Here is a 27,631-nt window from a genome sequence, read left to right as displayed (position 1 = left end):
ATATTTTAATCGACTTAGTTTAGCATCCTTGTTATGCTAATATATTTGAGGGAAACAATTTGCATGAGATGCCCAAGTTTTTTCGATGCATGTTTATGAGTCCAGGGTGCAAGTGAAAGGAGGATCTAACTCTCTAACTTAATTATATTAGTCTAAATAAATGCATTGCCATGTGTGGTAGCCTTACATAAGCAGCAAAATAAGATAGCTTTACCAACAAATAGAAAGCCATGCACTATGGCATGCGTAGTTGCTACACAAAGGTTATTCACATGACCTTGATCAAGAGTTCGTTACTCTTTACATTAATCTAAGTGGCTTGTTGATTATAACAGTAGCTAGAGGATGGCGACTTAAAGCACCCAAAAAATAGCAGCAATCCTCTTCTCTCCACAAATGCCAAGTATATCCGTCGTCGAACGTTGCATCTTGGGCTATCTAGGTTGTCATGGGCATCCCAAATGTCTCTGTACTTGCTCACATTCCTGCAATCGAAGTATTCAAGGATTGCCATACAAGACTTTCCAAAATTCTAATAGCTATTCATGTCAAGCCTTGGGACGATATGGAGTTCCCAAATTTCCTCGTGCTAAGAAAATGGGTGATTTTGGAACGTAGTCTGCACAAGAAAATTATAAATGGGATTATCTTAGGTTGATAATACGCAGATAAACTATCCATGAGGGATTGGGGAGAAGCATATATGATGGCATGTATAAGGCATTTCAGTGTAGGGGAAAACAAGGTTATTAAATGAACATGTGAACATAAGAGGAGGTATAATGTAGGTTCATCTCTGCATCGCAAATGCACAACAGATATAAAGGGCCGATAAATAAGTGTTTGTAATGTGAACTCTTTTACAGAACTGGTTATGGGGCCAGAACAATCTTTTCTAATGTATGTTGTATAGGTTACGTATATCGATAAAACATAAGTAAAACATGCAATGAGAACGTGAAGGGATTAACCACTCAGGATACCGATGATGGACGTATTACATACAATAACAAGTCCATGTTTTAATTTCCAGTTTGTTGGTGAGTTTGGGGGTTTGATTGCTTTTTCCTGGCATTCTTTTGATAGGGGCTTTGATTGGATTTTCTCTTCTAGCATTTTTGTCTATCCCTCCCTTTCCTTACTATCCTTTTTCCTCCAAATTATGCAGTACAAACAATTCATTAAGACTGGAGTTTGGGTTAAACAATGTCAAAACTAAACTCGCCAGCATAAAATAGTACTAACAACAGCCACCGTTGTTTATAGTCCATAGTTGAGGTACAATGAATGACATATAATATCCCGCAAAGTAGTATTATGAAGTTATGAACTCAAGGAACCGACTATAGATTTTCACAAAAGGAAAGGGAAAGCAAGCAGGTGGGATATAATTATAACTTTTCTCATGGAATGGTTCGATCTGATAATTCCAACAATCTAGAATATTCACCTAACAAAGAAAGAAATGAGAAGAATTAATTATCCACTATGTTCTAACTATCAAATTCCTTCTACGATTTCCATTTGAAACGACTGAGTAGCCACCAAAATCCTATGAACACACATACAGCAATGCGTAGTGACTCTGTTAGATGAAGAAAGCTGTTTGTCAAGGTTTGTCCAAAGTTTACTAATGAATGAAAGGACAAACCAGCAACACAAATTTATCTTCTCAAGAGTAAAATGATCACATAAGACATTGATGCAAATAGATTTTTTTGCTTTTAACTCTGATACACTAAAAAATTCTTATAGTGATACACGAGTGACATTTAAATATTTATTTTAATACTCCCTTTGTCCCGGTCATTTGTTTATCTTTTTATTATTTGTGGGAGATATTTTAATCAAAGGTAAATAAATGAATGAGACGGAAGGAGTATAAGAAAGCTTACCTCTATGTGAACAACACGGAGAGGTTTGTTTTCGAATGACCCATAATGAAAAATTGAAAATTGCCTCGAGCATTGCATCCAATGTTTGCAACTTCACAATAATTCTGGACGTATGACGTGAATAAATCAGTGAGCAAGTAGCACAAACCCAATTAAATTGTGTACTGGGTTAATGTGGAATCATAATTACCCAAGTGATTCACCCTACATTTTACACTTGAAATGGCCGAAACTAAACAGACTTTATGGAAGGCTAAAATTGCCGTAGTGGATGCTATGGCGTCTATATTATAAGTCGTCATGCGAGATGGTGACTTTGTCCATCCTAGGCGCGTATAATTCCAATGCCTACGTGAACCCTAAAACGATAACTACTTTCATTCCCAACCTAAATGATAATTATTATTTTTTAGCATTGTTTTTTAGAAAAATTCATTAAAAGAGCATGAATCTATCACTCTGGCAAATAGGAGAAAAAAAAACCTACGAAAAAAATAGGAAGAAGGAAGAGAGTAACAAAGAAATGGGAATTGGAAAGGCTTGTTTGTGAACTTGGATCTGTCACTTCACTTACTTAAGTTGCATTGTATGAGTCACATCTGAAATCAAACTTTTTGATGTGATGAAACAGCAGGAACATGGATGGAAACATTCTCAGTAAGCATAGTCAATAGTTTCTAAAGGATAGAACATAAGCAACTGGTAGGAGGAAATCTGACAGGTCCTACGAGGGAAAATAAAGTTTCCTACACTAAATAACATTTGAATAGAAAAGTAAATCGAAGTATTTTTATTCTATTAGCTTCAACTCGAAACATGCATAAATCGCGACTCAGCCGGCTAGCCGGCATAAGTACTGTTGCACATGAAATAGCAAGGGCAGGCGGAACTTTCTAGGTATCCATTAGGAGTCGGTAATTCCACTAAAAACAAGAATAGGTGGATCAACAACTGTCATCTTCAGCTGTGTCGAAAACGAATTAATTACAGGATTTGGAGGTGGAACAACAAGATGCTTTTTAGTTCTGTAAAAATAAATTACTTTCAGGATTTGGAGAAAACAAACTCTAAATCATCTAGCAACAGAAAGCTAAATCATATGGAACCGGGCTCAATTTAAGCTTGAGCTTCAACTCCTTTGGTTCAAGAGCTCTGAGCCTAGCCAGACGTGGAGCTTAAATTTCCGACCGATATTAGGATCTAACTCAAATCGACTTAGTTACACCCCTAAACTACAAAGTAGAAGCCCTCGAGATATTGGTACGAACCATAATAGATCTACACTGCAATGTTCAACAACTTGAGTATCCGGTGGAGTAACTCAAGCTATAGATTTAAGTTAATCACGACACTGACCTCATGTCCAGCTGTACTGATATGGTAAATGCAGAAATGGTAGAGAAGCAACGACATTGCTTCTGGGCACATAAATAATCCTTGAAAACAGGATGCATCTGCCAAGACAAGCAACGGAATAAGTAAATGGCTTTAAACATCACCGGATTTCAACTATTAGTCCATGTTACTACAATACTTTAATGTTACTGAAGACAAAAACCATCCTTGAACGGTTGAACTTAAAGAAGTGCTGAAAGATTTTAAAACCAACCACACCATTTACTGGTTTTCTTTAATGACCCGAAAGTCATAGATAAACACAGACAGTAAAATGAAGGAGGAAAAGTGAAAGGATCAACTTATTTACTGACCATTCAACGCTAAATCTGGGCAGGTGATAATCACAGGCTTATCCCAGTCACCTTATACCTCCAATCAAGGGAAGGGTAAGGGTATAGAGGATGGATGAAGATAGCAGTAGAATTAGTCATGAATATCGCCTCAAACACAAAGAAAATTGACAAGCAATAAGCATTAACTAAACCTACATTCTTTACAAGCACATCAACAACATATAACCAAACCCGAAATACAATCACAGGACGTCATTAAATCAATGATCTGAACATATATAAAACCCTAATTTTGCGACAAATAGTAAGAAACCCTAATATACACTAAATTGACGAAAATCAAAACAAAAAGAATCAAATAAATGCAGGAAAACTAAAGAAAAAGAAGTGTGAATGATGAAAAACAAAAAGCAATAAAAAAAATTAGGAAGGAAAGAGAGGGAAATGGCACCTAAAGAACACGATGGGGAAGAAAAATGCAGGATGCGATGGTAAGGGGAGAGATAGAGAGATAATGGAGGTGAGAGTAGGGATGGCAGTGGGTCGGGGACCCGACCCAGACCCAGAGGGTCGGACCCTAATGGGTCGGATATGGGTCTCATTTTTTCAGACCCAATGGGTATGGATCGCGTATGGGTCTTAAGAAAATATTTTGGATCCAGGTCCGGGTCTAAGTTATGAGACCCATACCCGACCCTTAGACCCTTTATTAAAAAAAAAAAAAAATCAAAATCACAACTTTTCTGAATTCAAACTGGGAGACCGTAGAAACCAAAGCAACTAAAGTCTCTTTCTCTTCCCTCATCCCATAAAGTGATAAAACCCAACCAAACTCTTCTGACAATACCAACACTCCACCACTGACACAAGTAAACCACCACCACAGCATTGATACGTGACTGGCAACCAGCTCTCTAATAGGCGGTGACCGACAACCACCATTAACGGCAGCCAACGACGGTCAGATGGAGACGGCTATCAAGTACAATATTGATTTTAGGGTTCCGAGTTTGATTCTTTCACATGTATTTAGACCTAAAATTAATTTAGGTCTTCTTTATCTTTCTTAATCTCTTTGATATGTATATTGGATTTGGTAGTGTACAATAGAGATTAATAAACTCATAATGTTAAAGTAGTACTCCCTCCGTATCAGACTAATGGTAACACTTACCTAATACGGTTGTACCACACCAATGGTAACATTCCTTATTTACCCCACAACATTACCAAGTTATCCTTATACCCATTTGATATTTACACAAAATGTCATTACATACCCCACCTATCAACTCACAATTAAACCCACAATTACATACCCCACTTATTTTCTTCCCTCTTTACCCCTGCTTTTACCCTCTTTTCTTAAAAACCCCATTTTTTTACCACGTTACCATTTGTATGGTACAGAGGGAGTATGAATTTCTTTTCTTTAATATTATAGACCCCATAGCTGTTAATCCTACTATTAAAGTGGTTTAAACTCGGACCCACGGGTAGACCCAGACCCGACCCTTACCCATAGGATCCGGGTATGGGTCGTCAAATTTTAGACCCTTGCGAGTCTGGGTCGGGTACGGGTCCAAAGGGAAAATCTCGAGTCCGGGTCTGGGTGAACCCTACCCAGACCATACCCATTGTCATCCCTAGATGAGAGGCTGTCAAGCAAATAAAGAGAGACACAAAATAATTGAGGGAAAAATAAGCTCAGCTGAGTTTAGGTCTTTAGGAGAGAAAAAGGACAAAGTGTTATGGCCCATAGGAGTAGCCCAACGCAGGTTGACAGCCCAATAGCAAAACGCATCGCATGAAAGGAAGCACAACCAAAACACAGAGCATGATAATTGTTCATATGAACAGTACACGTCCTTGGTGACTTTTATGTTAAGGTGAGTATATATATATATATATATATATATATATATATATATATATATATATATATATATATATATATATATATATATAGCAAGATCTGGTGAGTCCACCTAAATATTTGAGTCTCGTGAGTCCACTTATGTATCACAGCCTATACACAAGAATATCAAACACTACACGAAACAATATCACAGCTTGTACTGAACAATATCACGGAAAATATACAACGAAAACAGTAGAAAGAAGGCTTAAAACTATTGTCAATGACACTACTCGTCGACGGCAACCACCACTGCCCACCACCACCCATTTACCTCCCCAACAACCACCACCCACGACCCACCACCACACGTTCACCTCCACAACAACCACCACAACGGCGCACAAGGCCGTCTCACGACCATCGCTACCACCCCTCACTAACATACAATCAACGGTCCTTCTTCCATTAACCTCCATCTAAGAACAACGCCGACGTCGTTAAATTAGGGGTCTCATCGCCGACAATGAAGGAAATAGACGAAGATAAAGAAGAGAACAATAGAGGATAAAATATAAAAGAAGTAATATGCATGCGATAATAACTCCGACGAACACGCTGCCAAAATCGACTCAACGGCGGGAAAGTGCGGGAGTATGATGATGTTTGTCGGAGCTCTGGCGCTGGCACTGATTGGTGTAAGAAAAAGTATGAGAAAAGAAGTTAATAACAGAGGGCGAATCTGGTTCAGTAAGAGTGATATTGTTTAATATGACGCGTGATATTGTTTAGTATAACCTGTGATATTGTTTCGCTGGACTCACAGACTCAAAAAGATAGGGTGGACTCATTTGATCCTAATTCTATATATATATATATATATATATATATATATATAGAATTAGGATAACATGAGTCCAGCCTATCTTTTTGAATCCCATGAGTCCACTTATGTATCACACGCTCTACACAAAAATATCACGATTTTTTTTATAAACATTTTTTTTTTTTAAGTCTAAGCTGTGATATTGTTTAGTATAACCTGTGATATTGTATCTGAGTTGTGAGTCCAGTAAAATAGTATCACAAGTTATACAAAATAATATCACACCGTACAATAAACAATACCACTTGTTGTACTAAACAATATCACGAGTTATACTATATAATATCACACCACTGTACCTAACTCAACCTTTCACCATCTTCATTGCCTATTCTCTTTTCGGCTATCAGCCCAACCTAATCTCGATTATTGTCATATCCTGTCACAGTTAGATAGTTCTCTTTCACCCAAAACTAAAAGAGATTTTACATATAGCCACAAAACCACGGATCTCGTCATCCGCACTCCTGGTTAATGGAGTTGCTAGTGTTTTTTTTTCCAAGTCCTAGTAAAGGGTGTAAACCCCGAAAATTGTTCAGAGAGATTCTACATAAAGCCACAAAAAGATTACAGAAACTTTCAATCACTAAAAAAAATTTGTGCGTTAATCACTTTTCTAGGATAACTGTTCCGACGGACTAAGAAATGATATGAAAAGCTAAGTATGTAAAGCATTACCTTCGATTAGTAGTCTAACCGACAAATCTTAGGCCATAAGACCATTAATCAAATGATTAGTCGTGATGTTACTGATTCAAACTCCCCCTCAGTTCATCCTTTCTTTTCACTTCATTTTCGAGCTCAAAATCTTGACGTTTAATGTGTTGAATTGAAAGATATAAAAAATTTAAGTACGATGCTAACATATTTTCCATATTACGTTTGCTACCGGGATTTTTTAATTTTTTTTCCAACATTATATTCGGGAAAAAAAATGTAATATAGGAGACTGCGTGAAAGCTGGTGGATAAATTGAATTAGAAAATAGAGGGTGATGAAAAACAGGTAGTCGCAAATAAAGTAAACAAAACTTGATGACCCAATAAGAATCCCAGTAGCAAACCTCTTTTGATTGTTAAGTCTAGATATTATACTGTTATTCAATTCGTGATATTCTTGTGTACAGCGTGTGATACATAAGCGGACTCATAGGACTCAAAAATATAGATGGACTCACCGGATCTTGCCTCTATATATATATATATATATATATATATATATATATATATATATATATATATATATATATATATATATATATATATATATATATAGATTTGGGATCCAGTGAGAACCACCTACATAATGAGAACCGTGAGAACTCCACCTTACGGATATTTTTTCTAAAAAATAATGACATATTTGGATTCGGCATAGAATTTTATGGCTAGATAACATATTTCTTGGTCCATAAAGTATAAATTTTTGACGGAAATCGGGACGAGAAATCTTTTATTAATTTTCATGCACCTACTACTCATTTTCATGTATCTAACAATTTTCATGCACCTAAAACTCGTTTTCGTGAAGCTAGAGCCTGATATTTTCATGCACTTAGTAATCATTTTCATGCATGTAACAATTTTCATGAACCTAATATTCGTTTTCGTGCATCTATAGCTATTTTAGTATACGTAGTTGTACTTTCGTACACTAAGTTTATATTTTGTTAATAAAATAAAAAAAATTTGTTTACCTATACTAAAAATGTGTTTGAATAAACTAAACAAAAGGTAAATGATCCATCAAAACTTTCAGAATAAGATTTGATGATGATTTAGTAAGGGTTCTCACGGTTCTCATTATGTTAGTGGTTCTCATAGGATCCTATATATATATATATATATATATATATATATATATATATATATATATATATATATATATATCTATATCTATATAGAGGCAAGATCCGGTGAGTCCACTTATATATTTGAGTCCATGAGTCCATAAAACAATATCACGCACTATACAAATTTTTTTTTTTTCCGAAAAAGTTTTTTTTTTTTTTAAGCTGTGATATTGTTTAGTATAACGTGTGATATTGTATTACAAAATAATATCACGATTTTTTTTTCAAATTTTTTTTTTTTGAAAAAGTTTTTTTTTTTTTTTTTTTTTTTTTTTTTTTTTTAAAAAAAAAATTTTAATGTATGCTGTGATATTGTTTAGTATAACGTGTGATATTGTATTACAAAACAATATCACGATTTTTTTTTCGAATTTTTTTTTTCAAAAACTTTTTTTTTTTAGTTGTGATATTGTTTAGTGTAACGTGTGAAACTGTAAGCTGTGATATTGTCTAATATAACGTGTGATATTGTATCATGGACTCACGGACTCAAAAAGATAGGGTGGACTCATGTGATCCTAATTCTGTATATATATATATATATATATATATACATATATATATATAGTAGAGAGATCTCATAAGTCCATTAAGTGTATTTGAGTCCATAAGTCCTATTGTTTACCATTAGATGAAGCCTATGGACGGATCAGATTTGTTGCAAAAAGCACAACTCCTTCAATTAATTATGGCTTCTTATTTACCTCTCTCCTATTCTTATTTACCTCTCTCCTATACCCACTACCCCATGCATGTAACAGTTTAATCAAATCAGACGTTCTTCTCATTTCCCACACAATTTCAAAACAATAATTCAAGCAACAACCGCTCAACTTGCTTTCCTTTTTTGCTGCCTTTCATTTCCATCTAACAATTTAATTTCAATATAACAGTTCAACCGCTTAACTTCCTTTCCCTTCCTTCTTCAACAATTTTCATCATCATCAAATCAATCGTCATTTTCACAACAATTTACAGCATCATCTATAACAACCCGACCCGCCACCGTCGTAACACAACCCCAATAAGATGGGATGTGTACCTTTGGGCCCATTATTTGTCCTCACTTTAGCCCAAAAGCACAAGGCCTTGTTACTAAGTGGTGGGTGGAATCTCTTATAAACATATCACAACCTCCTCAATTCCCCGATGTGGGACAACTTTACTCTCAATAACTTGGGGTGTTACATCATCAAATAGTGGAGTGTTCAGGTATATTGTTTTCTTTTACTTTAGTTAATTTATCAAATTTTATGCTCGATAATTATCGCCCTTTTTATCAGTTTCTTGTTTGTTTTTATCTTGCTTAAATTTCATAGTGGATTGAAGTTTATTTCGCAATGACCTTTTTATCAGTTTCTTCAATTGATTTCGCCAATTAAATTCCAAATAGGTTAATTTTATTGCTTTGTGAATTTATTTATATTTTTTATGTTCAATTCGCATGTTATTTCATGGTATGCCATTTTTTATGTTCAATTCGCCAATTTATGTTCACTCAGTTATTTCATGGTATGCCATTGTAAGCAACTGCAAAGCCAGTTATGTGTAACTTCAATCCAGTTATGTGCAACTTCAGAGCCTATATGTATAACTTCAAAGTCATTATGTGCTACTATTTGCAATGGCTTTGTAAATTGCAAATAGGTTAAATTTTTATTGTTTTTTGAATTTATTTCATTTTCTATGTTCAATTCGCCTGTTATTTCATTGTAAGTAACTGCAATGCCCATTATTATGTGTAACTTCAATCCCCATTATTATGTGCAACTTCAGTACCAGTTGTGTGAAACTTCAGTACCAGTTGTGTGCAACTTCAGAACCATTATGTGCAACTTCAATCCCCTTTATTTGTAACTTTTATGGCATTATGTGTAACTTCAACAACGGTCATTGTGTAACTTCAGTTATTTCAATGGGTAACTTCTATGTCATTATGTGCAATTTTTGTCACATTTTGTATAACTTCTATGCCATTGAGTATAACTTTTTGTTATTTATATGTGTAAATTCAATGCCATTCTATGTAACTTTTGTCGCATTTTGTATAACTTCTATGCCATTGTGTGTAACTTTTGTTATTTATATGTGTAAATTCAATGCCATTCTCTGTAACTTTTGTAGCATTTTGTATAACTTCTATGCTATTATGTGTAACTTCACTCTCCAGATGGTGGCTGCAAAGAAATCTGATGGGAAAAAGGGCGCTGCTAAAAAGGCGGCTGCAAAGAAGTCTGCAGAAAAGAAGCCGGTTATAAGGAAGTCTGATACCAGGGTCTCGTGTCGACCCTTTAGGCTTGTGAACTTGATTGAAAAACTTAATGAAGCTCAGATAGCTGCTATACAGAGAATTGGGTTTAGTGGTCTTTTGGATCTTAAGATTTGGAGTTTCCCAATTAAACATGCACCCTTATTTCTCAATGCCTTCTCGGATGGGTCGTATGTGTTTCGAGCGTCCAAGAAGAATGAGTTTATGATCATTAAGCACGACGTGTATGGCTGTTTTTTGATACCAAATGGCCCCAAGCCTCTTCCACTGGTACCAACTGGGCCTCAGAAAGAATCTAACAGCCCTGAGAATAAGGCGTTGAAAGACAGTTGGAGGGAAAAATATGAAGTAACGAATGCGTCTAGTGCAATCCCTTTAGACAAGGTATTCAACGACATTGAGGCTGATACAGAGAGAGGTGATCAATGTTGTCGACTCTTTGTGTTGCTCAGTATGTCCTCGTTCCTCGCCCCTACGACAAATAATGGTATAGACTTAAAGCTTTTAAGGGCTATATAAGACGTAAGTTCCATCCCGCAATTCGACTGGTGTGCTTATGTTATAGATAATATTGTCAAAGCTGGTGAAGAGTCTCTGAAGAAGCCTAAGAATTTAAACGGATGTATCCCTTTCCTCATGATCACCTACTTTCAGCGGTATGATTTCCGCGGTCAAACTGCCCGCACGATCTTCCTCTGATCAAGCATTGGGATGATAAAACACTTGTGAGAAGGATAAAAGGTGAGGTGGCGAATGAGGGTTTGGGTCAGCAAACTAGGTCACAAGTGAAGTATCCACGGTGCCTTGATAAGTCCTCTACTGTCTTGATGATAAAGGATAGTACTAACAGTGACTTTGCTAAACCCATTCTACAAACCTCTTTCGTGCCCCAGTTATCATTTGGTAAAAAGTTTATCCAGATTGAACTACCACCAGGAGTTGAGGATGATGAGGAATTGAAAGCTCAGGCTGTAGATGTAAGTGAAATCTTATAGAGTCTAACTTTAATCATTTCCCCCGTCTACTATGTCTGTTTAAATTTAATTTGAATGAGTGAAACCATTATTTAATAACATTCTGTACATTTGTAAATGTAGGATACACACGAGCTTTATTCAAAGATGCAAAGGAATGCTATTGTTTTTTGTCCATGGTACGTAGACGTAACCTCAAAGATTAAAGATGCAACATCTGATCCCACAGTCCCAGTTCCTAGTCAATCAACCCAATAATTTTTTACTTCTCCTAAGCTTCATGAATATGTTGTTGAAGTAGAAGACATTGCTGAAAGATTGAAAAGTTCCGTTGCTAATATATCCGTATTTCAAGATAGGGGAGATGGGGGTGAGGCACCCCCAAATAAAGATGAAGAAGATGACAATTTGTAGATACCTCATTTCTGCACCTCCCGCAAGCCACTCGGTGATGATTGGGCCACATGTTTGGTACACGGAACGATTTATGACAGTTCATAACTTTATCGTCAAGTGATAGCTTAAACACTTGTGTCTACCTCATAGTTGTCATCTAGGTGTCATTACGGTCGTTTTGGCAGTAATTAGAGTACATTTGGAGTCCGGGAGAAAAACCGTCTTCATTTCCTAAAAACCGTCAAATCCCGAGTCAAAGCAATGGGCTTGTCTACCTAACGTTAGGATGTCATAAAATGTTATGGGTATATATCATTTTGAGTCACATGTCACTTCTTTGGGCTAAACTTAAAGTTTACATTACAAAATGTGCATTTCATTTATCTAAAATGATAACCCGACATTTAGGCCCGTTTTACGAGGTGATAAAGACTTTTTGGGTCAGGCCTATTTCACAGAAAGTTCTAGATCTTTCTCTTAGCTTTCCAACGCCACCAAAATAACCTTAATACGAGTCTTGTAAAGAAAGTTATGCCTAAAATACGACAGACTGTCAAACGCGCATTCTTGCGCAGGAGGAAACCGCTGAGGAAAGGACGCAGCAAGTGCTGCGCCTCTTCTAAGGGATGCAGCACCTGCTGCGCCTTTTCTCCAGGCTTTCTTTTTGTCCAAGTTTCCATGTTTAACCTAAGTCGGTTGTTTCCGGATCTTTCTCTCCTTTCCTAAACCCTAATTCCGTGATTAGTATAAATAGGGACCTTCGTTCCTCAGATTTCTCACGCGAGTATCCGCCCTTCTCTTCTCCCTTTGCATTCTAAGACCACGCTCTTGCTTTTTGGCGTCTACATGCTTGAACTTTCGACCACGTAAGCTCGGATCCTTCTGAGTACCAGCCTCGTTTTGCATGACCGACCAATTTGACCAACTCCACATCAATCAACTTAATCAGTTTTGTTCGTTTTCCTCTTAGAGGGCACTTTCGTCGTACATTCAAGTCGAGCATCACTAAACGTTAACTTAGTCAATCTCGTTTCGTCAAACATGTAAGTCTGAGGGTGTAAATCCCATATTTTATTATTGTTCTTTATTTTTGTAATCATTATTGTAAGATTTACGTCGAAAACATATTCAAAACTGATTTATAAAACCTTTATTCAAACTCTTTTTAACGGATTAATTGGAGACAGATGTCGAGAAGGAACGCAAAGCAAATCTTTCGCGCCCTCTTGAAAGGGACGCAGCACTGGCCGCGCCTCTCTTCCGAGGCTGCCGCAATTCCTGCTTTCCTTCTTCTTCCTTCGTTTTTTGTTCGTTCGTTTATTCTTTGCTTTGTCTTTGTTTGTTCTTATTTCATTAACACGATAATTTTAACATAATAATTTTAACATGTAAATCATTATTAATTTATCATCTTTTTATTCCCGACTTAAATCCCTCATAACTCATATTTGCGGGTTTTCGTCATTAAAATCAAATTCGGGTTTTAGATATTCGATTCATCAATATCAAGTCTCTGAAATTCATCTTTTGTATATTTTCATTTGTTAATTATCGTCATCATCATCAATAGTTTAGCATTAATAACCTAATTAGTTAGTTTTAACCAATTTAATTCATAATTAATCTTGTAATTAATTCGTTCTAATTAGTTTTATCTCATGTTTTATTGTTTTTATGACCAATTCACATGTAAATAATATGTTAAATCACTTCTATCCGAGTCAAATATTATAATCGAGCATTAAATTCACCAATGAATATTAAAGGTATGCAATTCCGGCTTCACAGCCAGAATTCAGGTCAGGAACAGACGCAGCAACTGCTGCGCCTCTTCCAAAGGACGCAGCTCTGCTGCGCCTGTTCCGGGTTGAATTCTGTCCCTGAACTTCCGTTGTTGCTTTGACCTAGTTATTAGCTTGCGTATTAATTAACTATTACTCGTATTATCACCTAATAATCCGTTCGTTAATTTATTTTCCCTTTATTTTTCTCAAATCATCCGTTTTAAATGTATTTTCGACGTAAATCAATTAAACCATTGTAATTTATTGTAATTATTTCAATTGTTGTTCTTTTATCGTATTCTTTATCATATTGTTTGTATGCTCTGACATGCTATTAACCTAAATTTCTACCTCGACATTAATGCATGTTAAATTACCTGTTTACTGACTTAGTTAATTCTCACATGTTAGGATTAATCTAATGAATGTTGCATAGCATGCATATAACCTTCAACATATCGAGTATGAATAACTTCCCTAATCATTAGTAGAGGCCGCTATTGAGGCGGGCGGGATTAGGTGTTTGATCAAAAGAGCTTCCTAATACGTACCCTCACCCCTTACTCCAGATCTCTGTGAACATCCGTGTTCATTGGCATCCACGAGAGTCATTCTAGACATAGAATGCTAAGGGTAACGAGTTCTTGGTGTCCATGTCACTACTTTGTGTCTTGACATGACACGAGGTATTCGAACGGTTTCCAATTTTCCACAATAAATTGGTGGCGACTCCACAAATGCAAAGCTTGCTCGCTTTTTACCCGAGTGACCCCCGTGGGCCCGCGTCCACAGTTTGGCGACTCCGCTGGGGATTAATAGAATTATGTGTTGCCAAGGGTGAAACTTGAACAAGGTTAGGGAATAGTTTGTACAAGACAGTTATCGGTTTTCATAACTCGGTCATTCTAGATCGTTTATTCGGCCTTCCTAGGCCCAACCCAACCCATTCGACCAATCGTCCCGTCTGGACAGTCCAAATTTTTATTTGGGCCTAAGGATGGATAGCGATTGACGTCAACCATACCATGGTGCTTACTCCTGTTTGTATCAAGGGCTTTCACTACTCGAGGAAATGGACTAGGAATCGACCTTACTCCTGTTTGGTACGAGCCTCTCCACAGACCCCGAGTTTGATTGTTCGGTATGGCAACCCACCCTTTAAACCAAAACCCTTTTAAATGCACTCAGCATCCCGTTATAATGCCCATATGTATGTTTGTATACGTGATCGCCATTTTGTAAACAAAGCCATGAAAAAATTTTGTAAAATAAAATCCTTTTCAAAATATAAACATTTTCAAAACAGCGCAAATAAATCGAAAATTTGTCCAAATGTCGAGTCAAACTTCGAGCCTCAAACCCATTTCAAAATCCGTGTAAAATAAAGAAAAAAAAACCGAAAAAAAAGTGCGAAAAAAAAAACGTTTTAATATTTTCAAAACATGTAAATGTAAATATGTAAATTCAATTGGGCTAAGTTAGAGTCAGAGTTCAAACTGACTATGTCCTAGTCGGAACTCTGTCAAGTCATAAACCCATTTTCCTTTACATTTTTGGGTCTTTTCAAAATTCGAGTCAAATCCTAAGGCGTCACGCCGTCATTTTGGACCCCCTACCACAATTCAGTTAGGATTTAAACATTTTCACACCTCGACTCACACACTCGAGGCTAACACGTCGAGTCATTCCAAAATCCGTCTCTTGAATTCTCCTAATGACACGTTCGGGACACACATACCCAAAACCTCGAGTCAAGTCTATCTTAATACACACGTCTTAGATTCAACACGTGTCATCAATCCCGTCAATCAAGTCAACCACATAAGGGTCACTCTGTCAAAGTTAACACTCGAGTCTAAATTAAAGTCAAGCACAATGAATTCAAACACGAGAAGTCGCTCATGACATTTCATTAATTCACAAGTCGACGTCTACATTCGTCATCTTATCCTCGTAGTTACTTTCCCTTCCTGTGTTCATTGCTTATTGCCTTAGTATGCGTGATCCCATGTCGAATCGAATTGTAACGCGCGTCATTTCTGTCGAGTAGGAATCCAGCAAGTTCTGTCAGTCAGCAAAGTCAAGAAGCAGCTCAAGCCACAATCACCGTGTCTCTCCAAGACATTTATGCCATGGTCCTGCAAGTTCAAGCTACAGTGAAAAATTTGAGCATTCGCGTCCTCACCTTTGAAAATGGGATGGTGGAAAAGAACACGCCACCTAGAGAAACCTCTAGTCTAGGTCGTCCAAAGCTTACCTCTTGCAATAACCATCGTCCTAGAAAGCCAAAAACAGCCGAAAAGAAACCTGGGAGGCATCAAAGGGTACTTACCGATTTAGGTATGTCTTATGCCGATGCTTTGAAGAGACTCTCTGCCCAAGGCAAGCTACATCCAATAGGGCCAACTCCGGATCCACCTTTAGAGAAACAGGTGAACCTATGGAAGAGCAACAAATACTCCTTATATCACCAAGGTAGAGGCTATGATATTGAAGAGTGTTTTCTCTTGAAACACACCATCCAAGATATGATCGAAGAGGGCAAGCTTCCTAAGCCACCTTCTGTCGGGCAATCCAAGAAAATCGACCCTCTTGGGCCTAATATCATTAAACATGACGAAGAATCATCTCTAGACTATTCTCATCTCCTCAATCCTCATGATGACGAAGAGATCAACGTGCTCGAAGACGACAATATCCAAAATGGAATGCTCATGCTTTCCATTGCCTTCAACAATAAATTTTCCAAGTTAGAAGGAGCCATTGATAATCTAAACTCTCGACTTTCCAATATGGAGAACCAGTTTGCTGAAATGGGTAAGAAGCTTGATGCCCAACCTCTCAAGATGAAAAATGTCCAGACAAACCCTCAATTTGACATTCCAAAGGAGAAATCAATGAGTGGGCAATCTATTCCTAGTTCTTCTCATCCAAGAATTAGAATTAACAAAGGCAACCTCATGGAGCCTTCATCAAAGAAACCTAACAATTCTCTAAGGTCATTTACAAAGGCTTTCGACAAGAAGGATACACCCCCTAGGAAATTTACCAACATTGGTACTACATACACCGATGCCCTTCAGAAACTCATGGAGCGACGAATGTTGAAACCTATTAGTCCTACACCTGATCCAGAAAAGAAGGCTAAATTCTGGGATGAGAATGCTTATTGCCAGTATCACAGGGGAAAAGGACACGATACTGAGATGTGCTATAAGCTCAAGCATGTTATCCAAGATATGATCGAAAGTGGGAAATTGTCCTTCTCAACTTTTAATCCACAAGGCAACTTAGGCAATCCTCATGGATATACCACTTATCAAGAAACTCTTCTCAATTGTTATCCTTCCAGTGTTCCCAATGATGAGGACGAGGTGCTCAAATGGGTGAATGCTCAAAATCAGATGCCAAAGCCAGTCGCTGGAAGAGAAAATGTTCAAGCATGGGCCGATGATTATGAGTCTGGATCTGAAATCGAGTCAAAGTCCGAGTCCGAGTCCTAGGCTTTCTTTCCCATAATTGTTTTATTGTCTTTCTTTGTGTCCATTTCCATTTCTAGTGACAACCTGGGGACTGTCCCACGAGTCACATGTCTTATCGAGTCTATGTTAAATACATTTATTATTCATTTCAATAAAAGTACAATTTTCAATCCACATATTCTATCATGTCTCTTCCTTTACCCTAATCCTATGACAACAAGAATTGATTTGAGATATTTTGAGATGAACAACAACACATGACAGTCGAAGTGAGTGCACTTAGTTGATGTTCCGTTCCAAGTTGTAGAGGACCTGAAACTCCGTGTTCTTTTCTTACCTATTCCATGTCTGGCAATAGAAACCCTCACTATAACCCCAATTTAGGACGAGCATATCTCTAGAGATTCTAGGACGAATCCAGACCGTCTCCCTTGTTGACGACCCATGACGGAAGGCAAGCCCATTCCCCACAATAAACAACCCGTGTTACTAAAGACCAACCCGTTCTACACCAAAGGTGCTAGTCTGACCCAAATCCATGGTAACAAACAAATCCAAGATCAATATCCAAGGCTGCAGTTATGCCCATAATCGAAGACAAAAGAGTCAAAAGAAGAAGGCTTAATCAAGCAACTTAATGTCGATATTGAAAGTCAAAGTTATCTTCAAAAACTTGAATCAAGGATCTGAGAAAAAGCCGAGATATATTCCAAACCAATAATCTGATTCTAGATCAAGAACGAGTATGAAATCAAATGCTATACGGAATACTGCTGAAGTCTATATAGAATCAAGACGTCGATGAAAGATGGTCAGTTAGCACCCCCACTTAGCCTTTCACACATCACACCCTAATTCCTTCTCGAGACCGTTCAGGGAGATAGTTAGGAATTTTGAGAGTCCTCCCAAGCTTGCAAGTATACCCATCCTTTAGGGCCAAGACATGGAAACTTGAACCTACATCATTTTAACCTACCTTTATGTGCTCAGGCCACATCAAGCCAAGAGACTCCATTTCCAAGCCATATTACAAGCCATGATCCCATCGAGCCTTAACTCCACAAAACAAAGCTCCAGAGATTTGGTCATCAAAGCCTCTTATTTCTGAGCTCTACATTCCAAATATCCAATTCAGTTTCACCTTGACTTAGACACGGAGTCCTCAAATACTTTGCTACCCAGAACGGGACATACCCATATCATCCTTAAGGTCCACTAAGTGTGCTCACATGACAAGGAAATTTTTACAAAATTATACCTCTTTGGTCTATGATCAGAGGGAGTTATCTCAAATCAATTCTTCGAGTCACCAAAGGAATATACCCTTGTGACCCATGCACTTTAAGGCCCTGACAACATAGCTTAGGCACACACATGAACTACGAGCACAGTTTGATTTCACCTCTTCAGGTGGATACGTAGGCAGTCCTTTCTTACACGAGAAGGATACAACCACAACACCCAGATAAAATTAATTAAGCCTCAGAACTACGATCTTGTTTGATTTCACTTCACGTGAATACGTAGGCAGTCCTCAAGGACACAACCATCCCAACCATCAACTTCCAACCTCAATTATCAACCATCCCAATTTTCAAACTTCCAACCTCAATTAACATCCCTTCCACAACCAACACCTCTTTAGTGGGGGCTCCTTCTTGTCGCCCAGTCTCTTTTTACCAAAGTCTAGAGTCACCTTCTCATCCTGGGGGCTTCTCTTATGAGATGACACCCTTCCTTTATTCCTCTCTCATTTGAGTCTAGCTAGTGCTCGTTCCAGGCAATGATGAGGTCTTAGATCGATTCTCGAAGTTATTGTGCCTCAAGAGGAGTCTCTTTTATATCAAACAGTGTCAAAAGTTGTCCAAGTAGACAGCTTATCCATGGCTCATGCCTTGCCTTTATATGCCATCATTATTCTACCTTTGGAACTGATACGCGTTGTCACCCACACTTGGCTAGGGGTTGCGCACACTTAGGCAAAGTCTGTCAAGGTCATCCCCTGTGTCGCGTCAAATCTAAGTCAGTCTATCGTCTTGCATCCTAGTGAGTCAATGTCGTGTCAAGTCCTATTTCTAAAGCCCATTGAATATGCATAACGCATTACAAACGACGAATTTCTTTGAGCAAGTTTTAAATAACTTCTATAAAAGAAACAACTTTTGTAAAACCTATGTATTTCCTCATGTGCATGTGCTTTTTTCTATTAGATTGCGTTCTTGTGTGGCCACTAACCATGCAAGTAAGTATCAGAAGCAATGCTCGCCCCAACTGGGGGCTTCGCTCAAGTCCTCGTTCTGTGAATTCTCGCAGTACTTTATCAAGACTTTGCTTGCAACAACGAGCAGATTTTTCCCAGCGAGAGTTCAGAACAGCCAATTGTCCCTCTCAACACGTGGAGTTCAATCTCGAGTTTTACCGAAGTTTGTTTGAAGACCTACCCAAGCAGATTTTTTCCCAGCGAGAGTTCAAGATAGCCATTTGTCCCTCTCAACACGTGGAGTTCAACATCAACCTCAATTATGTTCCCCCAGCGAGAGTTCATGACAACCAATTGTCCCTCTCAACACGTTGAGTTCATCATCAATCTCAAGTTTTGCCGAAGTTTGTTTGAAGACCGACCCAAGCAGATTTCTCCCAGCTGTTTCAACCGACGTCCTGCTACCCTCAATATTATTGTTTCCTCACGGAGTTCGGAAAAGGTGTCGTTCTCCAGAAGTTTCCAAACCGGCGCCTCCTTCCTTAGGTTCGTAAACCCAAAGTTAGGATTCTTACCCCTAGATTATTAGATCCCAAAATGGCTTCGTTTAGGTTCATAAATCTTTAAGCCCCAACACCAACGTCCTTAGGTTCATAAACCCATAAATCCTTTTGGAGTTCTCATAACTTAGAAAGCTTAAGTGCACGCATTTAAAACAAGAATTAGTAACCCAGTAGTTCCTAAACTTAACCCTAGGATCCCAATTCCTCTTAGGTTCATAAGCCTTTAAGCTCCCATACCAGCCGTCCTTTTAGGTTCGTACACCCAGGTTCATACGCCTAGCTCTTTAGGTTCCCAAACTCCCTAGAGTTCATACACTTCTACCCTTAGGATCATATTCCTTTAGGATCACCTTTTCTCTTTAGGATCATATTCCTTTAGGATCACATTTTCCCTTTAGGATCATATTCCTTTAGGATCACCTTTTTCCTTTTAGGATCATATTCCTTTAGGATCACTTCTACCCTTTAGGATCATAATCCTTTAGGATAACTTTTTCTTAGAGTTCCTACACCAAAACCTTGGTTACTCCTTAGGTTGAACTTATATTTGACGTCCTTCCCGTCGATGCGTTCCTTTAGGGTCCCACACCCTAGCACAATCCTTATATATCTTTTAGGTCTTAACCTTAGCTCCTACGCTTAACCTTAGCTCCTACGCACCTCCAGAAGCATCTCAGGAAAGAAGTCTCAGGTATGATCTCTTCTTATGGCCGGCGAGCTTCCTTACGTAGTCTAATGGAATTTAAACGATCCTCCCCGGAAGTCGACAGCCTCTAAAATGTTCCCGATGACAGGTCCTAGGCTCAGACTCCTTGAGCCGCCTCGCGTCGCCATAGTCGTCAGGTTGTAATCTTCGATTGATCTGATGGCTATACTTTGACTTTCGCCTTGTCCAAGCCTCAGTCAAAGTGGGGGCTCTGTAGATACCTCATTTCTGCACCTCCCACAAGCCACCCGGTGATGATTGGACCGCATGTTTGGTACACGGAATGATTTATGACAATTCGTAAGTTTATCGTCAAGTGATAGCTTAAACACTTGTTTCTACCTCATAGTTGTCATCTAGGTGTCATTACGGTCGTTTTGACAGTAATTAGAGTACATTTGGAGTCCGGGTCAAAAACCGTCTTCATTTCCTAAAAACCGTCAAATCCCGAGTCAAAGCAACGAGCTTTTCTACCTAAGGTTAGGATGTCATAAAATGTTATGGGTATATCTCATTTTGAGTCACATGTCACTTCTTTGGGCTAAACTTAAAGTTTACATTACAAAATGTGCATTTCATTTATCTAAAATGATAACCCGACATTTAGGCCCGTTTTACGAGGTGATAACGACATTTTTGGATCAGGCCTATTTCACAGGAAGTTCTAGATCTTTGTCTTAGCTTTTCAACGCCACCGAAATAACCTTAATACGAGTCTCGTAGAGAAAGTTATGCCTAAAATACGACAGGCTATCAAACGCGCTTTCTTGCGCAGGAGGAAACCGCTGGGGAAAGGACGTAGCAAGTGCTGCGCCTCTTCCAAGGGACGCAGCACCTGCTGCGCCTTTTCTCCAGGCTTTCTTTTTGTCCAAGTTTCCGTGTTTAACCTAAGTCGGCTGTTTCCGGATCTGTCTCTCCTTTCCTAAACCCTAATTCCGTGATTAGTATAAATAGGGACCTTCGTTCCTCATATTTCTCACGCGAGTGTCCGCCCTTCGATTCTCCCTTAGCATTCTAAGACCACGCTCTAGCTTTTTGGCGTCTACGTGCTTGAACTTTCGACCACGTAAGCTCGGATCCTTCTGAGTACCAGCCTCGTTTTGCATGACCAACCAATTTGACCAACTCCACATCAATCAACTTAATCAATTTTGTTCGTTTTCCTCTTAGAGGGCACTTTCGTCGTACATTCGAGTCGAGCATCACTAAACGTTAACTTAGTCAATCTCGTTTCGTCAAACATGTAAGTCTGAGGGTGTAAATCCCATATTTTATTATTGTTCTTTATTTTTGTAATCATTATTGTAAGATTTACGTTGAAAACATATTCAAAACCGATTTATAAAACCTTTATTCAAACCCTTTTTAACGGATTAATGGGAGACAGATGTCGAGAAGGAACGCAGCAACTGCTGCGCCTCTTCGAAGGGACGCAGCACCTGCTGCGCCTCTTCCTGAAGCTGCTGCAGTTCCTGCTTTCCTTCTTCTTCCTTCGTCTTTTGTTCGTTCGTTTATTCTTTGCGTTGTCTTTGTTTGTTGTTATTTCATTAACACGATAATTTTAACATGTAAATCACTATAAATTTATCATCTTTTTATTCCCGACTTAAATCCCTCATAACTCATATTTGCGGGTTTTCGTCATTAAAATCAAATCCGTGTTTTAGAGATTCGATTCATCAATATCAAGTCTCTGAAATTCATCTTTTCTATATTTTCATCTGTTAATTATCGTCATCATCATCATCAATAATTTAGCATTAATAACCTAATTAGTTAGTTTTAACCAATTTAATTATAATTAATCTTGTAATTAATTCGTTCTAATTAGTTTTATCTCATGTTTTATTGTTTTTATGACCAATTCACATGTAAATAATATGTTAAATCACTTCTATCCGAGTCAAATATTATAATCGAGCATTAAATTCACCAATGAATATTAACGATATGCAATTCCGGCTTCACAGCCAGAATCTAGGTTAGTAACAGACGCAGCAACTGCTGCGCCTCTTCCAAAGGACGCAGCTCTGCTGCTTCTGTTCCGGGTTGAATTCTGTCCATGAACTTCCGTTGTTTCTTTGACCTAGTTATTAGCTTACGTATTAATTAACTATTACTCGTATTATAACCTAATAATTTGTTCGTTAATTTATTTTCCCTTTCTTTTTCTCAAATTATCCGTTTTAAATGTATTTTCGACGTAAATCAATCAAACCATTGTAATTTATTGTAATTATTTCAATTGTTGTTCTTTTATCGTATTCTTTATCATATTGTTTGTATGCTCTCACATGCTATTAACCTAAATTTCTACCTCGACATTAATGCATGTTAAATTACGTGTTTACCGACTTAGTTAATTCTCACATGTTAGGATTAATCTAATGGATGTTGCATAGCATGCATATAACCTTCAACATATCGAGTATGAATAACTTCCCTAATCATTAGTAAAGGCCGCTATCGAGGCGGGCGGGATTAGGTGTTCGATCAAAAGAGCTTCCTAATACGTACCCCCACCCCTTACTCCAGATCTCTGTGAACATCTGTGTTCATTGACATCCACGAGAGTCATTCCAGACATAGAATGCTAAGGGTAACGAGTTCTTGGTGTTCATGTCACTACTTTGTGTCTTGACATGACACGAGGTATTCGAACGGTTTCCAATTTCCCACAATAAATTGGTGGCGACTCCACAAATGCAAAGCTTGCTCACTTTCTACCTGAGCGACCCTCGTGGGCCCGCGTCCATACAATTCCACGTGGCATGTAAGTGAAGTGCTACGCGATTTAGCTAATGAAGGGGGTGGACATGATGTAGCGGTATCCGTATTCAAGGATTTGATGCGGGAAAATGCTGAGCTGCCTATCAATTCAGGTGCATTATCGTCGCCACAGATTATGGAGGAAGCGGGAGGCCATGTAATTGATTAAAAGGTGGGACCGTTTATAGGGCCTGAGCCATTGCATAGGTCAGAGACAAAAGAATCAAAGGAATCAGCTGTTGTAGAAACTGCCGTGTCTGAACGCGAGGTGTTGAAGGAGGTGATGTACCAGGATTCACTACTAGGAGAACGGGCTTTAGCAGCGCTTTTTTGTGCCATTTACGACGCTAAAAAGCACCGTTAGGGGTTTTATCGACGCTATTAAAAGCGCCGGCTTTGCTTGTACCGCTAGTACTTTTTGCGGCGCTTATTTGGTGCGTCGGTAAAGATAAATAAGATCGCTGCTAAAATTGAAGCGCTATATATAGTGATTTAGTGGCGCTCTCTAGCGCCGCTCCCTACTAGCTATGCTGTCCCAGATCACATTCATAATTGTGATTGCCTATCTTATGATATGAATAACTATATGCTTCAAACTAATCCCTACATGAAACAATTAAGCCTTCTTTGTGCTTCAAATAAAAAAAATAACTTTATAATGATTAGGAATAATAATTTGTACGAATAAGTCACCTCACTATATAAAAATCATCCCCAAATACATATTCAGATCTAGTTCATACATTAAACAAAAAAATGGAATGTATTAACATAAAAACCAATACAAGAAATGATAGCTAAGGTAGTTTATTGACTAGTTATCACTCATCAGCCCCTGTATTGTTCCGCTTGCTTCCATCGTCAAGTTTGTTGTCGCTTCCAAACTTTTATCTACATAAGAAGAAAAGAAGAAATTACAACATGAAAGGTTCACTATTTTTTTTCTAAAGACACCATAGACGAAATAAGTAGAACGGAAGTAGGACCTGTTGATAATGGCTTCACCAATAAAGGAATGAAAACTCAAGCAATATTGTCTAAGTTTGGTTTCAGTCTTCTCTTTTTTAATCATCCTACGCTCAAACAAAACAAAATTAACAAGATAAGAAGCAAAACGAAACTCATAATTGTCCACCCCGGCCAAAACAGCACGAAAAACATCACATTTGATGACACTAGTAAATTTAAACATGAGTTTACAAAGGTCTTGACAAAAAATCCGTAAAATAAATGGACAAGAAATTAGAATAATATACTTTAACCATTCTTTTCCTTAGGAAAGGCAGGTAAAACATGTAGCTCATTCTACAATATTATGTAGATTATAACAACTCCAGCTATCAGATGACGAAAGAATGTATTCAATCCATTATCGAATAAATCAAACAAAAAAGCGGAAAACATGTACGAAATATCATTCAACAAATTGAAATGAAATAAAATGAGAATAACTTAGCTACTTTAAAAATCAATGGATTAGAGAATTTTTCAGGGCTAAGGCGTTCTCAAACTTGTAATTCGTCTCAATTGATCCAGCTAGAAACAAAATAACAACAATTTAACTTAATAAAGGTATAATCCATAATGTTCCGAAGTTCTTCTAACCAATAATTGATACATAAGTTGAAACAAGAGAATGAATGAAAAAAATGCTTAAAATTGACAAGAACAATGAAAACCCCCAAAATTCAATGGAAAAAGGAACGAAATAAACTAAAGCGAAACAAATTTGACAAGAACTGAACATATCATCTAAATAAAGTAATATCCTCAGCCCATGGTTATATCAGTTGGGTTTGAAAACTGACATAGAGTATGGCTACCCTGTTTATTAATATATGCATGGAAACTTTAGATAGAAGATGACATTTCTAATAGGCCAGACGATAAAGTATGTACAATGAACGACAAATGCTACTTTCAGTTGCTAACATAAACATATCATGAGTTTATGACAACAACCATTATTCACATGTTACCGTAGTTCAACCAATTGAATGGTTACACAAATACAATATAATTCTCATGAGAACATTATCATAGAAAGGGTAAACATGCTTTGTGACAGATTACCTAGTTTAAAATCTACATGAAACGATGCTTTCTCTTGAGAGTTGATAATTTATGGAGCAAAATGTACTCTGGTTTCATCGCTACTACCATAGTTTCATCGCTCCATGTACACCATGCGTTCATGCCAAACGTAGCTGACATTGATACAACATTGCCAAATGATTTACAAATCCTATATACTGTATTAGTTAGCTATTTAAGCATATTTCTTAATAGATATATAGTGAATGATACATTGTGCATTGTAAACTGATAGTGTAATTGCGTAAGCAATGTCAGTACATTATACCCAAATCAACTAAAGAACAATTATAATGAGGAATGCAAACTCTCATGAACTCCTATTATCAAAATAATAACTACTGAAGAAAAAAGTAAGTAAAAGATTGATATGCGCTTTTTCATTCATGCCCATACTCAGGTCAGCAAAAATTGAGACACTGAACATACATCCACAACAATTTATTCCCAAATTATACTAAAGTTTACCTCACCTAATCAAAATTTACATCTCATTCAATCAACAGTGCCTTGACAATGTCAAAGTAGTAGGATTAATTCAATTAATTGCATTATGAAACCTAAAGTTTGAATCTTTGTTCAAGACTAGTATTTATATTCAATCTGAAACAAAAAAGAGGAATGGAATTTACAAATAATTGCCAGAAAAAATAAACCCTAATTTTCAATGAATAAACAATAAAGAGAACAATTTCATCAAAATTCACAAATAAGTTCTATGAAACTAAGGAACGTTAAGAATTCTATAGATCTAGATCATACCTGGTTCACTGTGGAGTTTCGATTGTTGCCCATCATACGTTTGCTAAGGATGAAGAACACATGGAGGTTTTTTTAGGGTGGGGTAGATGGGGGTAGATTGGTAGAGATGAAATTAGAGGGGAGTGCATTTACCAATTTAAGCTGAAGTTTAGTGGAGGCACTATTCAAAAGTGCCTTATTTTTGGCAGTTTTTTCTCTTTTTCAGCACTTTTTCTAATACCGTCGTAACAGGAGCGCCTGTATATATCGATTTTTTAGTAGTGTACATGGACGAAGAAATTGACATAGCTTTTCGGGCGTCGGAAAAACTGGTATGGTCCAAGAAACTGAGGCGACACACCTAGGCCCTGCACCTGGAATGAGAGAAGCTGAAAATGATCTATCGAAAGTATATTTGCCTTCGCTTGAGAATGAAGATACTGCGGTTAAGCAGCTGCAATCGTCAACGCTAGAATTTATTGAGTGTGTTTATTCCACTACTGAAATAAACGAGGTATTACAGGGAGCTTTAGAAGCCGGCAGTGGTCGGTCTCAAGAGGATTCCATGGGTACTGTCAAAGTGGAAGAAAAGGCAGTTGACAATAGTGGTGATGTTAATGTAACTGTACAGCCCCCATAATGGTCTGTTTCCCAAATTCCATTGACTTTCTATAGTACGGCAGAACTGAATGAGGCTTTTCTGAGGTTAAATCAGGCCGCGTCTGATATGGAGAAAGAAGCAGCTGTTGTGGATAATAGTGTTGTAAATATAGGGGACGCGGTTGGACCCTCGTCCTATTTATGTCCCACACAGTGACATGAGTCACCATCCATTTTTATTCCATTCTACAAAGAGCTTTTCCTGCATGTCAGTGGTCCCTGAGAACCTAGGTTGTTCTATTGATTGTGCGGCACCTGATCCCGATCTGGAAGTGAGCTCACATTTTCTGCGTGTTAATAAGAAACTGTTTAGGACGGTCTTCAGCCCGAGGAAAGACGTAATGGATTACGCCTTTGATCAAGAACATGACTATAACAAATTGTAAGTAAACTATGATTCTCTTAACACATGAATATTTGTGACTCTTTTAGTCATACTTGCTAATTGGTTAATTTTTTCAGTGAACCTATCGTCATATTTAACGAGCCACATTGCATACCTCGTGATGATATGCTGACCTTGTTGCCTGGGGTTCAAGTTATGAACAATGTGATTGACTGCTGGTGTTTACTACTCAATTATCTTATGACCGAGGAAACTGCTCCTCTTCCGAGTTCCCGTTGTTTTTTCGGACTGGGTCATGCTGTAAGTGTTCTCCTAACAAGACATTTTAATTTGTTATTATATTTGTTATCACCTCATGCCCCGGGTGTTGGTTATATAGGAGTCCGCAATGGCCATTTGAACGACACAAACACTACAAAAAGAATTAAAACAGGCGACTGATTTTGGCGACTGAAATCAGTCGCC

At 37.7% G+C, this 27,631-nt stretch overlaps 2 long non-coding RNA genes across 4 annotated transcripts; both read right to left on the bottom strand.

The window, feature by feature from the left end:
* Nucleotides 1–224: 224 nt before the first annotated feature.
* On the bottom strand, nt 225–4,123 carry LOC141598375 (uncharacterized). The gene is made up of 3 exons (XR_012523464.1): nt 4,038–4,123; nt 3,252–3,349; nt 225–619 (listed from the first exon to the last, which is right to left on the bottom strand). It is a non-coding gene; the product is annotated as an uncharacterized LOC141598375 (long non-coding RNA).
* A 19,841-nt stretch (nt 4,124–23,964) lies between these two features.
* LOC141598374 (uncharacterized) lies at nt 23,965–26,894 on the bottom strand. 3 transcript variants are annotated; one of them, XR_012523463.1, is made up of 4 exons: nt 26,182–26,860; nt 25,399–25,532; nt 24,312–24,398; nt 23,965–24,216 (listed from the first exon to the last, which is right to left on the bottom strand). It is a non-coding gene; the product is annotated as an uncharacterized LOC141598374 (long non-coding RNA). The 3 variants fall into 3 exon arrangements; XR_012523462.1 differs by lacking the exon at nt 25,399–25,532 and having other exon boundaries at nt 26,182–26,811; XR_012523461.1 differs by lacking the exons at nt 24,312–24,398; nt 25,399–25,532 and having other exon boundaries at nt 26,182–26,894.
* Nucleotides 26,895–27,631: the final 737 nt, after the last annotated feature.

The sequence above is a fragment of the Silene latifolia genome, chromosome 9 (genome assembly GCF_048544455.1).
Source record: "Silene latifolia isolate original U9 population chromosome 9, ASM4854445v1, whole genome shotgun sequence".
Classification (NCBI taxonomy): Eukaryota; Viridiplantae; Streptophyta; class Magnoliopsida; order Caryophyllales; family Caryophyllaceae; genus Silene; species Silene latifolia.
Note: the sequence above shows the minus strand (reverse complement) of the source record. Positions and strands in the feature narration are given on the sequence as shown.